The following is a 21,812-nucleotide window of genomic DNA, read 5'->3' as shown; positions in this document are numbered from 1 at the left end:
GGTTTGAAGTAATGCTTGGAGCCCAATACTTCCTCGGCGTTCCGGCCACCGGCTACGCGCCTCAGTAGGATGTTGCCTCGATTTTACAGCACGACTTCTACTGGTGTTATCTCCTTTTTGCTTTGATCTCGTTTCTCACTCTCCACAATAAACCTCGCTTCTTGTCCTTTCTTGAGATACCGCCGCGATGTAGTGCAGGCGCGGTTCCTTAACGTTCTGTCCTTTTCGCTAGGCCTCTGTCAGGATCCCACCCCTGACAGGGACCCCCCTGAATCTTCCCCTGCAACACCCTCTGCCACAGGATGCTGCCTGGTTCCAACCCAGTCAGCTTCTGTCTAACTTTCTATCTAACCCCCAGTTTTACCAGATTGTGAGGAGTGGCCTAATACATAGCGCCCTTAGCTCCCTCTGGAGGCCAGACTGTGAAGTGTATTGGTGTCTGTGATACCTGGTCAGGTGAACACTTCAGTGCCATCAGACGTACCATCACTCCCCTTAGCGGCGGAGCATCAGTACTGCAATGACCAGGACTCTGGGGCGCTGCACTTCCATATTAAAATATGCCCCATATAATGCTGCACAAAGGTTAATAATGGCCCCATAAGATGCTCCATAGAAACATTTGCCCCATACAATGCTGTATAAAGGTTGAAGGCCCCATAAGATGCTCCATAGATTATGCCCCATAAGATGCTCCATAGATTATGCCCCATAAGATGCTCCATAGATTAAGCGCCATAAGATGCTCCATAGATTATGCCCCATAAGATGCTCCATAGATTATGCCCCATAAGATGCTCCATAGATTATGCTCCATAAAGATGCTCCATAGATTATGCGCCATAAGATGCTCCATAGATTATGCCCCATAAGATGCTCCATAGATTATGCTCCATAAGATGCTCCATAGATTATGCCCCATATGCTGTTGCTGCGATTAAAATTAAAAAATCACATACCTCTCGTCGCTCAGGCCCCCGGCACTCGCGATATTCACCTTCCCCGTTCCACCGCTGCGCGCCGCTCTTTCTTCCGGCTCTCTCTGACTGTTCAGGCAGAGGGCAACGTGCACTAACTACGTCATTGCATCCTCTGACTTAAACTGTCACAGGCAGAGGACGCAGAAGACGGAGCGGTGCCCGGTGGTGGAACAGGGACAGGTGAATATCGCACAATGCTCACCCTCCCCCGTTATACTCACCTGCTCCCGGCACGGTCCCTGGCAGCTTCTCACTGTCAGATGGTCTCCGGGCGCCAGCAGCTTCTTCCTAATTTCAGCAGTCACATATCACTAATTAAAGTAATGAATATGCGTCCATATTCATTACATTAATGAGCGGTACCACGTGACCGCTGAACACAGGAAGAGCTGCCGGCGCCCGGAGACCATCGGAGTTGCAGCGACTGCGCCAGGAGCAGGTGAGTATGTGACAGCCGCCGCTCCCCCTCCCCCACCGACCCCTTGGGACAACGACTCCAGTATAAGCCAAGAGGGGCACTTTCAGCCTAAAAAAATGGGCTGAAAATCTCAGCTTATACTCGAGTATATAAGGTATATGTATTCTTTACTTTTATTGTTTTACTCAGTACTCTTCTAAGATTAACATCTTTTTCTGCTCCATGATTTAATATTTAGGACCACTGTACACCCTATACTCTGGCTTTGGTTACCCCTCCATGACATCATCTGTTTATGTTTTCTATTCTCTTGGTGGTTCAGGCTATGCCAATTTTATAATTTATTGATTCGCAGATTTCATGTATTTTATGTAGTGTGGGCACCCGCTTTTTGTTGTGCCATTATGTTTCCATTCTTTTAATAAAGCATTTTCTTATTTTCTATCCAGGGCTTGGCCTCTATCATGACTTTATGTTCAGTGGTTTTTGCTCTTTATTGGTTATTTCAGTTATTTTAGCACATATTGGATTTTTTCAATCTATTAACTCCAGCCTCTAAGTTGTTACACCTTAGGCACTACCTCTGTTGGCGCCGCCTTCTCGTCGGAGATGAGGGGCAGGTTTGCATTTAATTCTCCTAATGTCCATGTGTCTGCCAGTTGCATTTTACGCTTGAGGTTATCTTACTTATGAAAGTTGTTTTAAATCAGCGTGTAAATGGCAACACAGATTCATAACAATATGAAGTACTATATTGGTTCTTTCATGCAGATTTCAATAAGGGATTTTCGCCAAAAATACATGGAATAATACTCAGTGTGAACATCCCTCAAACTTTTTGTAGCACATGGCATTTCCAATTTTTTTTTTATAGGATAGTAGGACTTAATATGGACAACACTAGTATGATTTTTTTGCCACTTTTTCTGGCATATGAAATGTCAATTCATGGTAGTTATCATTAAATAATGTTATGGGCATGCATATGCCCTAAATAATTCAATTGATATTTACAATCTCTCCAAAAAATTAATTACCTCGCTTGACTTGTGTTACTTTCTGAATAGGAATAATAAGTGAATCCCAAACAACTCTTAATTTTCATTATCATTGACTCCATGTTCCCAATTGGCAGCCAATCTAGCGCGATTTTCTTCCATTTCATTAATTAGTCCTCGGAGGAGATAAGTTCTCTACCTTTATAGTGACACTCTATGAATATTTCCTAGCTGCTAACATTAGAAACAAATATCTCACAAAACACTGAGGAACTTACCTGGATTTTTAGCTTGTCATTACTTTTTTAGAGGATGGTAATCTTAATTAGTGTCAGTTTGTAATTAATCATAAAAACAAGACACAGGAATGACCAGAGTCATGTAATAGTCTATGCTTCATGTACTGTATGAGTGAAATCTGAAATCTGCAGCCGGACAGCTCAAAGGAACTGTGCTGAACTGCTAGAAGTTTTAAAGTCATGAAACTTTTACCAACTGATTGATGGATGCAGTCTGACTGCCAGCGGTCAACAAAATTCTCATATTTGTAATGGGTTAAAATCTAGAATATAAATCTATCTATCTATCTATCTATCTATCTATCTATCTATCTATCTATCTATCTATCTATCTATCTATCTATCTTTCTATGTATCCATAGAAACAATAAGGAAGGCAGCACCCCATTAGTATTCCAAGTGATAGTGCATTTTATTCAGACCCATATGGTATTTTTTTTTTGGTAGTGCTGCCAAATTTTCTTTAATTATCTATCTACCTATCTATCATCTATCCATCTATCTATCTATCTTTCTATCTATCTATCTATCTATCTATCTATCTATCTATCTATCTATCTATCTATCGTGAGGCAGTGAGGGGGATCATATGCGAGGGGTGATATGCTTCACCCCGGATGTGAACAGAGTCTTATTAAACCTGATGGAGTGCCGTGTGTTCACAGCAGGACGCCTATGAATCATCAGGCAAAATAAACAAAAGTGTGCATTCGGTCCACATAGTTGACCCAGTCAGATTGTTAGGAAAACCCATTAAGGGCTTTTATTTTGGAGTGAACTACAGGATGGTAGTGGGGTGGTTCACTCTCTCCAGCCATGTCTTAAAAGTGGCCCATGGTCACAGATCCCATTAAAAACCCTGCAGCTAAGGGTTGGGGGTGTCAGTGTTTGCAAACTGCAGAGCAGGTGGCCCTGCAACATCTGGCTTATATGTGCAGTCAACATGGAGCCAAGGGAAGTGAACACCTGGTGAACTCAGCATGACATGGCGGTGCAGTCACCCACGGCAACTGGGCTCAGACATGGAACGTTTTGATGCCTCGGCTGCGATCTGGAGGATACCGTTTGTTTTTTTATTTTGTGAATTTTGGACATTAAAGACATTTTGCTTTGAACTTTCTGTGGTCCTTGAATATCTGTCGCCCTGCACCAACCCCGCTGCACTGCATATGATAGAGAATGTGGGCAGTGTGAACTGAGGCATACCCAAAGCGAGCTGCATGTCAGTTATTAGGCTTGCAACGCTGCAGCCCAAGCTGGACAATAAAATGGAGGCGCTGTTGAAGCAATTTGTCCTTTCCTCAGCGGGAGCAGCAGGAGTTACACCAGCAGCAGCAGAAGACCAACAGTTTGATCCAGCAACAGATTGCGGCCCTGCGAGAGACACCCTCACCCATGACCTCGATCTGTTCTGAGGCCCAGTACAAAGTCCGGTCAGCACTGAGGAAGATGAGTCCTGAGGATGATATGGAGTGTTGTGAATTAGACTTTTTTGGCTCCCTCTAGTCGTTACTAGTGATATGACTCTGGGATTTCCTTCCCTCTGTTTGCACCCAGCTGGGTCGTTACCTCCTGGAACCTTAGTCCAGTGCCTGGCATCGGTGTTATCAGACACATTCTGTTTGCTCCTGTTTGCTGGTCCTGGTTCGTGCTAAATTAAGCAAAGTCATGCTTCTTTGTTTTTTGGGTTATTTGTTTGCTATCATTTTTGTCCAGCTTGTACTAAATGTGATTCCTGACCTTGCTGGAAGCTCTAGGGGGCTGGTGTTCTCCCCCCGGGCCGTTAGACGGTTCGGGGGTTCTTGAATTTCCAGTGTGGATATTTTTGATAGGATTTTTTGCTGACCATATAAGTTATCTTTCTATATTCTGCTATTAGCTAGTGGGCCTCTCTTTGCTAAATTCCTAGCTCATTCTTATGTTTGTCTTTTCCTCTTACCTCACCGTTATTATTTGTGGGGGGCTTCTATCCAACCTTTTGGGGTATTTCCTCTGGAGGCAAGAAAGGTCTTTCTTTTCCCTTCTAGGGGTAGTTAGCTCTCCGGCTGGCGCGAGACGTCTAGGATCAACGTAGGAACGTTCCCCGGCTGCTGGTATTTGTGGTGCTAGGATTAGTTATATGGTCAGCCCAGTTACCACTGCCCTATGAGCTGGTTTTCTGTATTTACTGACTTAGCATTATTCCTGAGACCCTCTGCCATTGGGGTCATAACAGTATGCCAGGCCGATATTGAATGTTTAAAGCATTGCAGAAGTGGGATAATAAGAAAGGAAATTCTGAGTTTTTTTTTCTCCTTCCTTCTCTTCCTCCCCTTTACCTTTGAGTGGCGTGTGCTTGCTGCAGACATGAATGTGCAGACCTTGATTACAAGTGTTGACCAGCTGGCAGCTCGTGTGCAGGGTATACAAGATTTTGTTACCAGTAGTCCTATGTCTGAACCTAAAATACCTATTCCGGAATTGTTTTCTGGAGATCGATTTAGGTTTAGGAATTTCAAGAATAATTGTAAATTGTTTCTTTCTCTGAGACCCCGTTCATCTGGAGATTCTGCTCAGCAAGTTAAAATTGTTATTTCTTTTTTGCGGGGCGACCCTCAGGATTGGGCTTTCTCGCTAGCGCCAGGAGATCCGGCATTGGCGAATATTGATGCGTTTTTTCTGGCGCTCGGATTGCTTTACGAGGAACCCAATCTTGAAATTCAGGCAGAAAAAGCCTTGCTGGCTATTTCTCAGGGTCAGGATGAAGCTGAAGTGTATTGCCAAAAATTTCGGAAATGGTCCGTGCTTACTCAGTGGAATGAGTGTGCTCTGGCCGCAAATTTCAGAAATGGCCTTTCTGAAGCCATTAAGAATGTGATGGTGGGTTTCCCCATTCCTACAAGTCTGAATGATTCTATGGCGCTTACTATTCAAATTGACCGGCGTTTACGGGAGCGCAAAACTGCTAATCCTCTGGTGGTGTTGTCTGAACAAACACCTGATTTAATGCAATGTGATAGAATTCAGACTAGAAATGAACGGAAAAATCATAGACGTCAGAATGGGTTGTGTTTTTACTGTGGTGATTCTACACATGTTATATCAGCATGCTCTAAACGCCTAACAAGGGTTGTTAGTCCTGTCGCCATTGGTAATTTGCAACCTAAATTTATTTTGTCTGTGACTTTAATTTGCTCTTTGTCTTCTTACCCTGTTATGGCGTTTGTGGATTCAGGTGCTGCCCTGAGTCTTATGGATCTGTCATTTGCCAAGCGCTGTGGTTTTGTTCTTGAACCGTTAGTAAATCCTATTCCTCTTAGAGGTATTGATGCTACGCCATTGGCGGAAAATAAACCGCAGTTTTGGACGCAGGTGACCATGTGCATGACTCCTGAACATCGGGAGGTGATTCGTTTTCTTGTTCTGCATAAAATGCATGATTTGGTCGTTTTGGGTCTGCCATGGTTACAGACCCACAATCCAGTCCTGGATTAGAAGGCAATGTCTGTGTCAAGTTGGGGCTGTCAGGGAATTCATGCTGATTCCCCGCCAGTGTCTATTGCTTCCTCTACTCCTTCGGAAGTTCCTGAGTATTTGTCTGATTATCAGGATGTATTCAGTGAGTCCAGATCCAGTGCTCTGCCTCCTCATAGGGACTGTGACTGCGCCATAGATTTGATTCCAGGTAGTAAATTTCCTAAGGGAAGATTATTTAATCTGTCAGTACCTGAGCATGCCGCAATGCGTTCATATATCAAGGAGTCTCTGGAGAGGGGGCATATCCGTCCATCCTCTTCCCCTCTTGGTGCGGGATTCTTTTTTGTGGCTAAGAAGGACGGATCGTTGAGACCTTGTATTGACTATCGGCTACTGAATAAAATCACTGTAAAATTTCAGTATCCTTTGCCTCTCTTGTCGGACTTGTTTGCCCGGATTAAGGGTGCCAAGTGGTTCACCAAGATAGATCTTCGTGGTGCATACAACCTTGTGCGCATTAAGCAAGGTGATGAATGGAAGACTGCATTTAATATGCCCGAAGGTCATTTTGAGTACTTGGTGATGCCTTTTGGGCTTTCTAATGCTCCCTCAGTATTTCAGTCCTTTATGCATGATATTTTCCGGAAGTATCTGGATAAATTTATGATTGTTTATCTGGAAGATATTCTGGTTTTCTCTGAAGATTGGGACTCACATGTGGAGCAGGTCAGGATGGTGTTTCAGGTTTTGCGTGAGAATGCCTTGTTTGTTAAAGGCTCAAAGTGTCTCTTTGGAGTACAGAAAGTTCCCTTTTTGGGGTTTATTTTTTCCCCTTCTGCTGTGGAGATGGACCCAGTCAAGGTCCGAGCTATTCATGAGTGGACTCAACCCACGTCAGTTAAGAGTCTTCAGAAGTTCTTGGGTTTTGCTAACTTCTACCGTCGTTTTATCGCTAATTTTTCTAGCGTTGTTAAACCTTTGACGGATATGACCAAGAAAGGTTCTGATGTTGCTAACTGGGCTCCTGCAGCCGTGGAGGCGTTCCAGGAGTTGAAGCGCCGGTTTACTTCGGCGCCTGTTTTGTGCCAGCCTGATGTCTCACTTCCCTTTCAGGTCGAGGTGGATGCTTCTGAGATTGGGGCAGGGGCCGTTTTGTCACAGAGAGGCCCTGGTTGCTCGGTAATGAGACCATGTGCTTTCTTCTCTAGGAAGTTTTCGCCTGCTGAGCGGAATTATGATGTGGGCAATCGGGAATTACTGGCCATGAAGTGGGCATTTGAGGAGTGGCGTCATTGGCTTGAGGGTGCTATGCATCGTGTGGTGGTCTTGACTGATCACAAAAATTTGATGTATCTCGAGTCTGCTAAACGCTTGAATCCTAGACAGGCCCGCTGGTCATTGTTTTTCTCCCGTTTTGACTTTGTGGTCTCGTATTTACCAGGTTCAAAGAATGTGAAAGCTGATGCTCTTTCAAGGAGCGTTGTGCCTGACTCTCCTGGAGTCACAGAACCTGTTGGTATTCTTAAAGAAGGAGTTATTTTGTCAGCCATTTCTCCTGATTTGCGACGTGTGTTGCAGAGATTTCAAGCTGGTAGACCTGACTCTTGTCCACCTGACAGACTGTTTGTTCCTGATAAGTGGACCAGCAGAGTCATTTCCGAGGTTCATTCCTCGGTGTTGGCAGGTCATCCGGGAATTTTTGGCACCAGAGATCTGGTGGCTAGGTCATTTTTTTGGCCTTCCTTGTCACGGGATGTACGGTCATTTGTGCAGTCCTGTGGGACTTGTGCTCGAGCTAAGCCTTGCTGTTCCCGTGCCAGCGGGTTGCTCTTGCCCTTGCCTGTCCCAAAGAGGCCTTGGACACATATTTCCATGGATTTCATTTCTGATCTCCCGGTGTCTCGGGGTATGTCTGTCATCTGGGTGGTATGTGATCGCTTTTCAAAAATGGTCCATTTGGTGCCTTTGCCTAAGCTGCCTTCCTCTTCCGATCTGGTTCCTGTGTTCCTTCAGAATGTGGTTCGTTTACACGGCATTCCTGAGAATATTGTGTCTGACAGAGGATCCCAGTTTGTTTCCAGGTTCTGGCGATCCTTTTGTGCTAGGATGGGCATTGATTTATCGTTCTCGTCTGCCTTTCATCCTCAGACTAATGGACAAACTGAGCGAACTAATCAGACTCTGGAAGCTTACTTGAGGTGTTTTGTTTCGGCAGATCAGGATGATTGGGTGACCTTCTTGCCGTTGGCTGAGTTTGCCCTAAATAATCGGGCTAGTTCCGCTACTTTGGTTTCGCCATTTTTCTGCAACTCTGGTTTCCATCCTCGTTTTTCCTCGGGACATGTGGAGCCTTCTGACTGTCCTGGAGTAGATTCTGTGGTGGATAGGTTGCAGCAGATCTGGAATCATGTGGTGGACAACTTGAAGTTGTCACAGGAGAAGGCTCAGCGTTTTGCCAACCGCCGCCGCGGTGTGGGTCCCCGACTTCGTGTTGGGGATTTGGTGTGGCTGTCTTCTCGATTTGTTCCTATGAAGGTCTCCTCTCCTAAATTTAAGCCTCGCTTCACCGGTCCTTACAAGATATTGGAAATCCTTAATCCTGTGTCCTTTCGCTTGGATCTTCCGGTTTCGTTTGCCATTCACAACGTGTTCCATAGGTCTTTGTTACGACGCTACGTTGTGCCTGTGGTTCCTTCTGCTGAGCCTCCTGCTCCGGTGTTGGTTGAGGGCGAGTTGGAGTACGTGGTGGAGAAGATCTTGGATTCTCGTCTCTCCAGGCGGAGGCTTCAGTATTTGGTCAGGTGGAAGGGTTATGGTCAGGAGGATAATTCCTGGGTGGTTGCCTCTGATGTGCATGCGGCCGATTTGGTTCGTGCCTTTCACGCTGCTCATCCTGATCGCCCTGGTGGTCTTGGTGAGGGTTCGGTGACCCCTCCTTAAGGGGGGGGTACTGTTGTGTATTAGACTTTTTTGGCTCCCTCTAGTCGTTACTAGTGATATGACTCTGGGATTTCCTTCCCTCTGTTTGCACCCAGCTGGGTCGTTACCTCCTGGAACCTTAGTCCAGTGTGTTGTGGATTTGGATTCTGGGCTCCCCCGGTGGCTACTGGTGGAATTGAACTTGTGACATCATCTTCCCTGTTCACCTGTTCTGATTAGATCTGGGTGTCGCTATATAACCTGGCTTCTCTGTTAGATGCTTGCCGGTCAACAATGTTATCAGAAGCCTCTCTGTGCTTGTTCCTGCTCCCAGACATCTACTAGATAAGTTGGACATTCGTCCATGTTTTGTTTTTGTATTTTGGTTCCAGTTCACAGCTGCAGTTTCGTTACTGTGTCTGGAAAGCTCTTGTTGATCAGGAATTGCCACTCTGGTATTATGAGTTAATGCCAGAGTCCTAAAGTAATTTCTGGATGTGTTTTGTTAGGGTTTTCTACTGACCATGAAAGTATGCTTTCTGTCTTCTGCTATCTAGAAAGCGGACCTCAAATTTGCTAAAACTATTTTCCTGCTGCGTTTGTTGTTTCATCTCATATCACCGCCAATATATGTGGGGGGCTTCTGTCTCCTTTTTTTGGGCATTTCTCTAGAGGTGAGTCAGGTCTTATATTTCCCTCTGCTAGCATTATTTAGTTCTCCGGCCGGCGCTGGGCATATAGGGATAAAAAGTAGGACATGCTACCTGGCTACTTCTAGATGATGCGGTAGGTTTAGTTCATGGTCAGTATAGTTACATCTTCCAAGAGCTTGTTCCTATAGAGGCTTATGCTAGTTCTCTGGCCATGGAGATCATGACAGTTTGACCGGCCCGCTAAAGGGTTAAAATCCTTGGCTGAGAAAGGAGAGAAATAAGAAGTCTGCTGAGAGTTTTTTTTTTTTTTTTTTTTTTTTTTTTCTGTGCTCTTAATTGGATCACTTGCCAGTCTGTCTATGCTGCAGTCTTTCTTTTTTTTCTCTCTCCTTATAATCTTTGAATGGCTTTGTGTTCACCTGTTAATAATGGATCTTCAGAGTGTAACTGCAGGTTTGAATAATCTCACCACGAAAGTACAAAATTTGCAAGATTTTATTATTCATGCTCCGGTATCTGAGCCGAGAATTCCTTTGCCGGAATTCTTCTCAGGGAATAGATCTAGCTTTCAGAATTTTAGAAATAATTGTAAGCTATTTTTGTCCCTGAAATCTCGTTCTGCTGGAGACCCTGCACAGCAGGTTGGGATTGTGATTTCCTTGCTCCGCGGCGACCCTCAAGACTGGGCTTTTGCATTGGCACCAGGGGATCCTGCGTTGCGCAATGTGGATGCGTTTTTTTTGGCCTTGGGCTTGCTGTATGAGGAACCTCATTTGGAACTTCAGGCAGAAAAAACTTTGATGTCCCTATCGCAGGGGCAAGATGAAGCTGAAATTTACTGCCAAAGATTCCGTAAATGGTCTGTGCTTACTCAGTGGAATGAGTGTGCCTTGGCGGCTACTTTCAGAGAGGGTCTCTCTGATGCCATTAAGGATGTTATGGTGGGGTTCCCTGTGCCTGCGGGTCTGAATGAGTCCATGACAATGGCCATTCAGATCGATAGGCGTCTGCGGGAGCGCAAACCAGTGCACCATCTGGCGGTGTCCACTGAGAAGACGCCAGAAAGCATGCAGTGTGATAGAATTCTGTCCAGAAGCGAGCGGCAGAATTTTAGACGGAAAAATGGGTTGTGTTTCTATTGTGGGGATTCTACTCATGTTATATCAGCATGCTCTAAACGTACTAAAAAGCTTGATAAATCTGTTTCCATTGGCACTTTACAGTCTAAATTTATTTTGTCTGTGACCCTGATTTGCTCTTTGTCATCTATTACTACTGACGCCTATATCGACTCTGGCGCCGCTTTGAGTCTTATGGATTGGTCCTTTGCCAATCGTTGTGGGTATGATTTAGAGCCTTTGGAAACTCTTATTCCTCTGAAGGGGATTGACTCCACCCCATTGGCTAATAATAAACCACAATACTGGACACAAGTGACTATGTGTATTAATCCGGATCACCAGGAGACTATTCGTTTTCTAGTGCTGTATAATCTACATGAGGATTTGGTGCTGGGATTGCCATGGCTGCAGTCTCACAACCCAGTCCTTGACTGGAGAGCTATGTCTGTGTTGAGCTGGGGATGTAAGGGGACTCATGGGGACGTACCTTTGGTGTCCATTTCATCATCTATCCCCTCTGAAATCCCTGAGTTCCTGTCTGACTATCGTGACGTCTTTGAAGAACCCAAGCTTGGTTCACTACCTCCGCACCGTGAGTGCGATTGTGCTATAGATTTAATCCCGGGTAGTAAATACCCTAAGGGTCGTTTATTTAATCTGTCTGTGCCTGAACATACTGCTATGCGAGAATATATAAAGGAGTCCTTGGAAAAGGGACATATTCGTCCATCGTCATCTCCCTTAGGAGCCGGTTTTTTCTTTGTGTCAAAAAAAGACGGCTCTTTGAGACCATGTATTGATTATCGGCTTTTGAATAAAATCACGGTTAAATATCAATACCCATTGTCGTTGCTGACTGATTTGTTTGCTCGCATAAAGGGGGCCAAGTGGTTCTCTAAGATTGATCTCCGTGGGGCGTATAATTTGGTGCGGATCAGGCAGGGGGATGAGTGGAAAACCGCATTTAATACGCCCGAGGGCCACTTTGAGTATTTGGTGATGCCTTTTGGTCTTTCTAATGCCCCTTCAGTCTTCCAGTCCTTTATGCATGATATTTTCCGCGATTTTTTGGATAAATTTATGATAGTGTATCTGGATGATATTCTGATTTTTTCGGATGACTGGGACTCTCATGTCCGGCAAGTTAAGAGGGTTTTTCAGGTTTTGCGGTCTAATTCTCTGTGTGTCAAGGGTTCTAAGTGCGTTTTTGGGGTTCAGAGAATTTCCTTTTTGGGATATATTTTTTCTCCCTCTTCCATTGAGATGGATCCTGTCAAGGTTCAAGCTATTTGTGATTGGACGCAGCCCTCTTCTCTTAAAAGTCTTCAGAAATTTTTGGGCTTTGCCAACTTTTATCGTCGATTTATTTCTGGTTTTTCGGATGTCGTTAAGCCATTGACCGATTTGACTAGACAGGGTGCTGATGTTGCTAATTGGTCCCCTGATGCTGTGGAGGCCTTTCAGGAGCTTAAGCGCTGTTTTTCTTCTGCCCCTGTGTTGCGTCAGCCTGATGTGACTCTTCCTTTTCAGGTTGAGGTCGACGCTTCTGAGATCGGAGCTGGGGCAGTGTTGTCGCAGAAAAGTTCTGACTGCGCCGTGATGAGGCCTTGTGCCTTCTTTTCCCGTAAATTTTCGCCCGCTGAGCGGAATTATGATGTTGGGAATCGGGAGCTTTTGGCCATGAAGTGGGCGTTTGAGGAGTGGCGCCATTGGCTCGAGGGGGCCAGACATCAGGTGGTGGTATTGACTGACCACAAAAATTTGATTTATCTTGAGACCGCCAGGCGCCTGAATCCTAGACAGGCGCGCTGGTCATTATTTTTTTCTCGGTTTAATTTTGTGGTATCGTACCTACCAGGTTCTAAGAATGTTAAGGCGGATGCCCTTTCTAGGAGTTTTGAGCCTGATTCACCTGGCAACTCTGACCCCACAGGTATTCTTAAGGAGGGAGTTATCTTGTCAGCCGTTTCTCCAGACCTGCGGCGGGCCTTGCAGGAGTTTCAGGCGGATAGACCGGATCGTTGTCCGCCTGATAGGCTGTTTGTTCCTGATGATTGGACCAGTAAAGTCATCTCTGAGGTGCATTCTTCTGCGTTGGCAGGTCATCCTGGAATTTTTGGTACCAGGGATTTGGTGGCAAGATCCTTCTGGTGGCCTTCCCTGTCACGAGATGTGCGAGGCTTTGTGCAGTCTTGTGACGTTTGTGCTCGGGCCAAGCCTTGTTGTTCTCGGGCTAGTGGATTATTGTTGCCCTTGCCTATTCCTAAGAGGCCTTGGACACACATCTCGATGGATTTTATTTCAGATCTGCCTGTTTCTCAGAAGATGTCTGTCATCTGGGTGGTGTGTGACCGTTTTTCTAAGATGGTTCATTTGGTTCCCCTGCCCAAATTGCCTTCTTCTTCCGAGTTGGTGCCCCTGTTTTTTCAAAATGTTGTTCGTTTGCATGGTATTCCTGAGAATATCGTTTCTGACAGAGGAACCCAATTTGTGTCTAGATTTTGGCGGGCATTTTGTGCTAGGATGGGCATAGATTTGTCTTTTTCGTCTGCTTTTCACCCTCAGACTAATGGCCAGACCGAGCGGACTAATCAGACCCTGGAGACATATCTGAGGTGTTTTGTGTCTGCTGACCAGGATGATTGGGTTGCTTTTTTGCCATTGGCGGAGTTCGCCCTCAATAATCGGGCCAGCTCTGCCACCTTGGTTTCCCCGTTTTTCTGTAATTCGGGGTTCCATCCTCGATTCTCCTCCGGTCAGATGGAATCCTCGGATTGTCCTGGAGTGGATGCGGTGGTGGAGAGATTGCATCATATCTGGGGGCAGGTGATGGACAATTTAAAGTTGTCCCAGGAGAAGACTCAGCTTTTTGCCAACCGTCACCGTCGTGTTGGTCCTCGGCTTTGTGTTGGAGATTTGGTGTGGTTGTCTTCTCGTTTTGTCCCTATGAGGGTCTCATCTCCTAAGTTTAAGCCTCGGTTCATCGGTCCGTATAAAATATTGGAGATTCTTAACCCTGTTTCCTTCCGTTTGGACCTCCCTGCATCCTTTTCTATTCATAACGTTTTTCATCGGTCGTTATTGCGCAGGTATGAGGCACCGGTTGTGCCTTCCGTTGAGCCTCCTGCTCCGGTGTTGGTTGAGGGTGAGTTGGAGTACGTTGTGGAAAAAATCCTAGACTCCCGTGTTTCCAGACGGAGACTCCAGTATCTGGTCAAGTGGAAGGGATATGGCCAGGAGGATAATTCTTGGGTCACTGCATCTGATGTTCATGCCTCTGATCTGGTTCGTGCCTTTCATAGGGCCCATCCTGATCGCCCTGGTGGTTCTGGTGAGGGTTCGGTGCCCCCTCCTTGAGGGGGGGGTACTGTTGTGGATTTGGATTCTGGGCTCCCCCGGTGGCTACTGGTGGAATTGAACTTGTGACATCATCTTCCCTGTTCACCTGTTCTGATTAGATCTGGGTGTCGCTATATAACCTGGCTTCTCTGTTAGATGCTTGCCGGTCAACAATGTTATCAGAAGCCTCTCTGTGCTTGTTCCTGCTCCCAGACATCTACTAGATAAGTTGGACATTCGTCCATGTTTTGTTTTTGTATTTTGGTTCCAGTTCACAGCTGCAGTTTCGTTACTGTGTCTGGAAAGCTCTTGTTGATCAGGAATTGCCACTCTGGTATTATGAGTTAATGCCAGAGTCCTAAAGTAATTTCTGGATGTGTTTTGTTAGGGTTTTCTACTGACCATGAAAGTATGCTTTCTGTCTTCTGCTATCTAGAAAGCGGACCTCAAATTTGCTAAAACTATTTTCCTGCTGCGTTTGTTGTTTCATCTCATATCACCGCCAATATATGTGGGGGGCTTCTGTCTCCTTTTTTTGGGCATTTCTCTAGAGGTGAGTCAGGTCTTATATTTCCCTCTGCTAGCATTATTTAGTTCTCCGGCCGGCGCTGGGCATATAGGGATAAAAAGTAGGACATGCTACCTGGCTACTTCTAGATGATGCGGTAGGTTTAGTTCATGGTCAGTATAGTTACATCTTCCAAGAGCTTGTTCCTATAGAGGCTTATGCTAGTTCTCTGGCCATGGAGATCATGACACCAGTGCCTGGCATCGGTGTTATCAGACACATTCTGTTTGCTCCTGTTTGCTGGTCCTGGTTCGTGCTAAATTAAGCTAAGTCGTGCTTCTTTGTTTTTTGGGTTATTTGTTTACTATCATTTTTGTCCAGCTTGTACTAAATGTGATTCCTGACCTTGCTGGAAGCTCTAGGGGGCTGGTGTTCTCCCCCCGGGCCGTTAGACGGTTCGGGGGTTCTTGAATTTCCAGTGTGGATATTTTTGATAGGATTTTTTGCTGACCATATAAGTTATCTTTCTATATTCTGCTATTAGCTAGTGGGCCTCTCTTTGCTAAATTCCTAGCCCATTCTTATGTTTGTCTTTTCCTCTTGCAAACTGCAGAGCAGGTGGCCCTGCAACATCTGGCTTATATGTGCAGTCAACATGGAGCCAAGGGAAGTGAACACCTGGTGAACTCAGCATGACATGGCGGTGCAGTCACCCACGGCAACTGGGCTCAGACATGGAACGTTTTGATGCCTCGGCTGCGATCTGGAGGATACCGTTTGTTTTTTTATTTTGTGAATTTTGGACATTAAAGACATTTTGCTTTGAACTTTCTGTGGTCCTTGAATATCTGTCGCCCTGCACCAACCCCGCTGCACTGCATATGATAGAGAATGTGGGCAGTGTGAACTGAGGCATACCCAAAGCGAGCTGCATGTCAGTTATTAGGCTTGCAACGCTGCAGCCCAAGCTGGACAATAAAATGGAGGCGCTGTTGAAGCAATTTGTCCTTTCCTCAGCGGGAGCAGCAGGAGTTACACCAGCAGCAGCAGAAGACCAACAGTTTGATCCAGCAACAGATTGCGGCCCTGCGAGAGACACCCTCACCCATGACCTCGATCCGTTCTGAGGCCCGGTACAAAGTCCGGTCAGCACTGAGGAAGATGAGTCCTGAGGATGATATGGAGTGTTGTGAATTAGACTTTTTTGGCTCCCTCTAGTCGTTACTAGTGATATGACTCTGGGATTTCCTTCCCTCTGTTTGCACCCAGCTGGGTCGTTACCTCCTGGAACCTTAGTCCAGTGCCTGGCATCGGTGTTATCAGACACATTCTGTTTGCTCCTGTTTGCTGGTCCTGGTTCGTGCTAAATTAAGCTAAGTCGTGCTTCTTTGTTTTTTGGGTTATTTGTTTGCTATCATTTTTGTCCAGCTTGTACTAAATGTGATTCCTGACCTTGCTGGAAGCTCTAGGGGGCTGGTGTTCTCCCCCCGGGCCGTTAGACGGTTCGGGGGTTCTTGAATTTCCAGTGTGGATATTTTTGATAGGATTTTTTGCTGACCATATAAGTTATCTTTCTATATTCTGCTATTAGCTAGTGGGCCTCTCTTTGCTAAATTCCTAGCTCATTCTTATGTTTGTCTTTTCCTCTTACCTCACCGTTATTATTTGTGGGGGGCTTCTATCCAACCTTTTGGGGTATTTCCTCTGGAGGCAAGAAAGGTCTTTCTTTTCCCTTCTAGGGGTAGTTAGCTCTCCGGCTGGCGCGAGACGTCTAGGATCAACGTAGGAACGTTCCCCGGCTGCTGGTATTTGTGGTGCTAGGATTAGTTATATGGTCAGCCCAGTTACCACTGCCCTATGAGCTGGTTTTCTGTATTTACTGACTTAGCATTATTCCTGAGACCCTCTGCCATTGGGGTCATAACAATGGAGGCTTTCCTAGCAGTGTTCAAGCACACAGCAGAACAGGAGAGTTTGTCGCTTTCCCTGTGGGCTGAAGTGGTGGCCTTCTTCCTGACAGGAGATGCCCAGAAAGCCTACTTTGACCTCAGTTGGGATGATACCCTGGACTATGGGAAACTAAAAGGTGAGATCCTTGCCCGACTGGGGGTTAACACATACGTACATGCACAGCGGGTGTTCCAATGGTCCTTTGTGGAGACTGGCCCTGCCAGGTCTCAGGCATATGACTTGCTGCAGCTGGTAAAAATATGGCTTTAGCCTGAGACCATAACCCCTTTCCAGATTGTAGAGGGGGCGGTGGCCCATCGGTTAGTAAGAACTCTGCCAGCTGCTATTAAGCGTTGGGTGGCCCAAGGGGATTCTGGTACCCTAGACCAGGTGGTCAGCCTGATTGTGCGGTATACAGCCACTCAGGACTTTATACGGGACTCGGCTCCACTACGGTTATTACATTGGGCCTCGCCACCCCAGGAACTTAGGAAAGGTCCCCGATCATTTGCTGGGGCCAATAAGGACTGAGCCTTTACTGAGGGGGTACCCCGAAGTGAGAGTGACAAGAGACCCATTTCCCCTAAACTGGCCCCAAGGTCCAGTCGTGCCGCAGCTATTAGGTGTTGGCAGTGTCAAAGGCCAGGACATGTGGCTGCCAACTGCTCCCTGACAGCTGAACTCTTGGACTGCGGGTATACTTGCTGTATATGTTGATGTACGCCCAGGACGTTTTCACCATGGATCTGTTCATCCCAGTGGGTGAGCTGCATCTGTGCCAGGTGTGCATCAACGGACACCAGGCCGAGGTCCTTCTCGACTCAGGGAGCCTGGTGACACTAGTGCATGGGTCATTAATCTCGGAGTTAGAACCCACTGTGAAAAATGTGGGTCTTGTGTGTATACATGGTGAACTACGTGAGTACCTGACAGTGGAGGTCTCATATGGCATGCCCTGTGGGGAGATTAAACATGTGGTGGGGCAGTAACGACCTTTGCTTATGGAGCTGTCATAGGAAGGGATTTGCCCCTCTTTTAGTCTCTGTGGAAAAATAGCATTAACCCTTCAAGGGCAAGTGTTATTCCGGGTGCGGAACCCAAAGATTCTGAGTCAGGGACACCTGCCCCAGCGGTCACCAACCTAGGGACAGAGTGTAACCCCGATAGGTTTTCCCTAGAGGTATTGGCAGGAGAGGTCAAGGAGACCCCATCAATCCCCGAGTTGGAAGTATCCCCTGGTACATTTGGGACAGCTTAGCTCCAGGATCCCACTCTGACCCGTGCATGGGAAAGAATAACCGAGGTAAATGGGGTGACTAAGCAACCCGGTGCGGAGATGGTGTTCCCACGTATGGCGATCAACCAGGAGTTACTATAGAGGATTGATAAAATCCGGCATGAGGTGGTTGAACAACTGGTAGTGCCCCAATCCTACCATTGGGCGGTGCTCAAAATAGCTTACTGTTGTGAATTCCGTTCTGGAGCTCCCTCCTGTGGTTGCTAATGGTATTTTTGTGAGTTCTGCCCTTGGGCTCCCTCTGGTGGTTTCGAGTGGAACTGCTGCTCCTTTAGGTAGCTGTAGCAGCTGCCTCCACTGATCGCCTTGCCTGGGTTTGTTATTTAAACCTGCTCTGGGCTTTAGTTCATGCCAGCTGTCAATGTTCTTGGTTGGATTTGGTTCTCTCCTTGGATTTCTCATATGGCCTGCCCTTGTCAGCAAAAGATAAGTTTTTGCTAGTTTTTGTTTGTCCATTTGTTTGGACTCTATTGCTCTGCAAATATGTCTCTTTTTGTCCAGCTTGTCACTATGTCATATTCAGGCTAGCTGGAAGCTCTGGGAAAGCAGATTTGCTCCTCCACACCGTGAGTCGGTGTGGAGTTCATTTTTGTAAACTCTGCGTGGATTATGTAGTTTTTAATACTGACCGCACAGTATCCCTTTCTCTCTGTCTATCAAGTTTAGTATTGGCCTCCTTTGCTGAAATCTGATTTCATTTCTGTGTACGTCATTTCTAGGGTTGAGCGACTTTTATTTTTATAGGATCGGGTTTCACGAAACCCGACTTTCTCAAAAGTCGGGTCGAGTGAAATCGGCCGATCCTATAAAAAAGTCGGGGTCGGCCGAAACACGAAACCCAATGCAGTTCAATGGGATACTATGGTTCCCAGGGTCTGAAGGAGAGGTAACTCTCCTTCAGGCCCTGGGATCCATATTTAAGTGTAAAATAAAAAATTAAAATAAAAAATATTGATATACTCACCCTCTGACGCGCCCTGGTAGTAATTGGCATCTTCCGTTCCTAAGAATGGCGCTTGAAAGACCTTTTGATGACGTCACGGCTTGTGATTGGTCGCGGCGGCCCACGTGACCGCTCAGCGACCACTCACAAGCCGTGACCTAATTCTCTCAGGTCCTAAATTCCTCATTCTAGGAATTTAGGACATGATAATTACGTCACGGCTTGTGATTGGTCGCTGAGCGGTCACGTGGGCCGCCGCGACCAATCAAAAGCCGTGACGTCATCGAAAGGTCCTTCACGCGCTCATTCTTAAGAAGGAAGGCTGCCGGAAAGAAGCCGAGAGTGAGTATATTCCTATTAGGTATATACTCACCCTCGGACGCGCCCTGCTTCTTTCCGGCATCTCAAAAGAGGGAAAAGAAAGTTCTGAAACTTTTTTTTTTCCTTTGTAGCTTGTTTTGTCTTTTTTTTCCCCTTAATCTCTGGGTGGTTCAGGATTTTGGTGCTGATATGGAGGTTCAGGGTCTGTCCTTGCGTGTGGATCAACTCGCTGCAAGGGTACAGAGTATCCAAGATTATGTTGTCCAGACTCCGGTATTAGAGCCTAGAATTCCTATTCCTGATTTGTTTTCTGGGGATAGATCTAAATTTTTGAACTTCAAAAATAATTGCAGATTGTTTTTTGCTCTGAGACCCCGTTCCTCTGGTGACCCTATTCAGCAGGTGAAGATTGTTATTTCTTTGCTGCGTGGCGACCCGCAGGACTGGGCATTCTCCCTTGAGCCAGGAAATCCTGCATTGCTCAATATTGACGCATTTTTTCAAGCGCTCGGATTGCTGTATGACGAGCCTAATTCTGTGGATCAGGCAGAAAAGACTTTGCTGGCTCTGTGTCAGGGTCAGGAAGCAGCAGAAGTATACTGCCAGAAATTTAGAAAGTGGTCTGTGCTCACAAAATGGAATGAGTATGCCCTGGCAGCGATTTTCAGAAAGGGTCTTTCTGAAGCCCTTGATGTTATGGTGGGGTTTCCCACGCCTGCTGGTCTGAATGAGTCAATGTCTTTGGCCATTCAGATCGATCGGCGTCTGCGCGAGCGCAAGGTGGTGCACCATATGGCAGTGTCCTCTGAGCAGAGTCCTGTGCCTATGCAATGTGATAGGATTTTGACTAGAGCAGAAAGGCAGAAATTCAGACGTCAGAATGGCCTGTGTTTTTACTGTGGTGATTCTGCTCATGCTATTTCTGATTGCCCTAAGCGTACTAAGAGGGTCCCTAGGTCTGTTACTATTAGTACTGTACAGCCTAAATTTCTCTTGTCTGTTACCCTGATTTGCTCATTGTCGTCCTTTTCTGTTATGGCATTTGTGGATTCTGGCGCTGCCCTGAACTTAATGGACTTAGAATTTGCCAAGCGCTGTGGTTTTCCCTTGGAGCCTTTGCAGAGCCCTATTCCCTTAAGGGGGATTGATGCTACGCCATTGGCCAAGAATAAACCTCAGTACTGGACACAGTTAACCATGTACATGGCTCCAGCACATCAGGAAAATATTCGCTTTTTGGTGTTGCATAATTTGCATGATGTTGTTGTGCTGGGTTTTCCATGGTTACAGGTACATAATCCAGTGCTGGATTGGAGATCTATGTCTGTAACTGGCTGGGGTTGTCAGGGGATACATAGTGATATTCCTTTGATGTCAATTTCCTCGCCCCCTTCTTCTGAAGTTCCTGAGTTTTTGTCGGATTTCCAGGATATATTTGATGAGCCCAAGTCCAGTTCCCTGCCTCCTCATAGGGACTGTGATTGTGCCATTAATTTGATTCCTGGCTGTAAGTTCCCTAAGGGCTGACTTTTCAATCTGTCTGTGCCAGAGCATGCCGCTATGCGGAGTTATGTAAAGGAGTCCTTGGAGAAGGGGCATATTCACCCATCTTCGTCACCGTTGGGGGCTGGATTCTTCTTTGTTGCCAAGAAGGATGGCTCCTTGAGACCCTGTATAGATTATCGCCTTCTCAATAAGATCATGGTCAAATTCCAGTACCCTTTACTTTCTGATTTGTTTGCTCGGATTAAGGGTGCCAGTTGGTTTACTAAAATCGACCTTCGAGGAGCATATAATCTCGTGCGTATTAAACAAGGTGATGAATGGAAAACAGCATTTAATACGCCCGAAGGCCATTTTGAATATCTTGTGATGCCATTCAGGCTCTCTAATGCTCCATCGGTATTTCAGTCCTTTATGCATGATATCTTCCGGAATTATCTGGATAAATTCATGATTGTGTATTTGGATGATATTTTGTTTTTTTCCGATGATTGGCAATCTCATGTGAAGCAGGTTAGGATGGTGTTTCAGGTCCTTCGTGCTAATGCGTTGTTTGTGAAGGGGTCTAAGTGTCTCTTTGGAGTTCAGAAGGTTTCTTTTTTGGGTTTTATTTTTTCTCCCTCGGCTATTGAGATGGACCCTGTTAAAGTCCAGGCCATTCATGATTGGACTCAACCCACATCTGTTAAGAGCCTTCAGAAATTTTTGGGCTTTGCTAATTTTTATCGCCGCTTTATTGCTAATTTTTCTAGTGTGGTGAAGCCTCTGACCGATTTGACGAAGAAGGGCGCTGATGTGATGAATTGGTCCTCTGCGGCTGTTGAGGCCTTTCAGGAGCTTAAACGTCGTTTTACTTTTGCCCCTGTGTTACGTCAGCCAGATGTTTCGCTCCCTTTTCAGGTTGAGGTTGATGCTTCTGAGATTGGGGCAGGGGCTGTTTTGTCTCAGAGAAATTCTGATGGCTCTTTGATGAAACCATGTGCTTTCTTCTCCAGAAAGTTTTCGCCTGCTGAGCGTAATTATGATGTCGGCAATCGGGAGTTGTTGGCTATGAAGTGGGCATTTGAGGAGTGGCGACATTGGCTTGAGGGAGCCAAGCATCGCGTG

General features: G+C 46.0%; 1 long non-coding RNA gene across 2 annotated transcripts in view; it reads left to right on the top strand.

Moving 5' to 3' along the window:
• The window catches only part of LOC143810218 (uncharacterized), a 162,320-nt gene that overhangs the window by 21,784 nt on the left and 118,724 nt on the right, over positions 1-21,812 (top strand). The window contains exon 3 of one of the 2 annotated variants that reach the window (XR_013222707.1): positions 3,597-3,804. The exons of the other annotated variant lie outside the window; for it this stretch is intronic. This is a non-coding gene — a long non-coding RNA (uncharacterized LOC143810218). Of the gene's footprint in view, positions 1-3,596; positions 3,805-21,812 lie in introns of those variants that run through there. 2 annotated transcript variants of the gene reach the window in all.

This window comes from Ranitomeya variabilis, chromosome 2 (assembly GCF_051348905.1).
Source record: "Ranitomeya variabilis isolate aRanVar5 chromosome 2, aRanVar5.hap1, whole genome shotgun sequence".
NCBI classification, from domain to species: domain Eukaryota; kingdom Metazoa; phylum Chordata; class Amphibia; order Anura; family Dendrobatidae; genus Ranitomeya; species Ranitomeya variabilis.
Note: the sequence above shows the minus strand (reverse complement) of the source record. Positions and strands in the feature narration are given on the sequence as shown.